Source organism: Pristis pectinata, unplaced genomic scaffold (genome assembly GCF_009764475.1).
Source record: "Pristis pectinata isolate sPriPec2 unplaced genomic scaffold, sPriPec2.1.pri scaffold_88_arrow_ctg1, whole genome shotgun sequence".
NCBI classification, from domain to species: Eukaryota; Metazoa; Chordata; class Chondrichthyes; order Rhinopristiformes; family Pristidae; genus Pristis; species Pristis pectinata.
In genome coordinates, this window is record NW_026262574.1 from 60,242 (window position 1) to 61,849 (window position 1,608).

Consider the following 1,608-nt stretch of genomic DNA (forward strand, 5'->3'; position numbering starts at 1 on the left):
CGAGGTAGTACAGGGCACACTGAGGTGGTACAGGACGCACTGAGGTGGTACAGGGTGCACTGAGGTGGTACGGGGCACATTGAGGTGGTACAGGGCGCATCGAGGTAGTATAGAGCGCACAGGTGGTACAGGGCGCACTGAGGTGGTACAGGGCGCACTGAGGTAGTACAAGGTGCACTGAGGTGGTACAGGGTGCATCAAGGTAGTACAGGGTGCACTGAGGTGGTACAGGGCGCGTTGAGGTGGGATAAGATAAGATTTCTTTATTAGTCACACATACATTGACTACGGTAAAGCAGCCGATATAATCAGAGACCCCCACCCACCCCAGGACATTCTCTCTTCTCCCCCCTCCCATCGGGCAGAAGATACAACAGCCTGAAAGCACGTCCCCCCAGGCTCAAGGACACCTTCTACCCCACCGTTATAAGACCATCAAACGATAAGACGGACTCTTGACCTCACGATCTACCCCGTCGTGGCCCTTGCACCTTATTGTCTGCCTGCACTGCACTTTCTCTGTAGCTGGGACACTTTACTCTGCGCTCTGTTACTGTTTTACACTGTATTACCTTGACGCACCGTGTAATGAATTGATCCGTACGGACGGTATGCAAGACAAGTTTTTCTCTGTGCCTCGGCTTCTGATTATGTCGGCTGCTTTCCCGAGGCAGCGGGGAGTGTTGCCGGAGTCCGCGGAGGGGAGGCTGGTTTCCGTGACGCGCTGGGCCGTGTCCACAACTCTCTGCGGTTTCTTGCGGTCCCGGGCAGAGCAGTTGCCGCACCCGAGCCGGGATGCGTCCGGATAGGATTCTCTCTGCGGTGCATCGGTAAAAATAGGTGAGAGTCGACGGGGGACGTGCCGAATTTCTTCAACCTCCTGAGGAAGCAGAGACGCCGGTGAGGTTTCTTGGCCGTGGCATCTCCGTGGTTGGACCGGGACAGGCTGTTGGTGATGTTCCCTCCCGGCTCTCGACCCTCTCGACCTCAGCACCGTCGATGGAGACGGGACCGTGTGCACCGCCCACACACAACCCCCCCCCCCCACCACCACCACCACCGAAATCAGCCGCCAGCTCCTCCCACGTCTCAACGCCGTGCGGGGGTCGGAGGGTTAATTGGCCCCCACCCCACACACCCTCCCAGTGTGGGAGAGTCGGGACGCTAAAGAGCTTTTCAAGTCTTCACCCATCCTGCTCTGTCCCGTGGGTTGGGACTGACCTGTCGGTGAGGGGGGGGGGGTATGCACCCCGAGATGGGGGAGGGCCACCCCTGGGGGTGGGGGACGAAGCCCACACAGGTCGAGAAAGCTCTGTGGGGGGACGAAGAGTGGGCGGGCTGGTAAGTGGACGGTCGACATTTCGTGACCGGAAAGAGGGAGACCGAAGGGGTTTGGGGATTGGGTAGGTGGGGAGGGGAAGGGCCGGCAGGTGGTGGGGGGATCGAGGTGAGGAAGGGGGGGGTGGGGTTGGAGGTGTTGGGATTGGTTTATTATTGTCACTTGTACCGAGGTCCAGTGAAAAGCTTGTCTTGCAAACCGATCGTACAGGTCAATTCATTACACAGTACAGTTACATCGAGGTGGTACAGGGCGCACTGAGGTGGTAC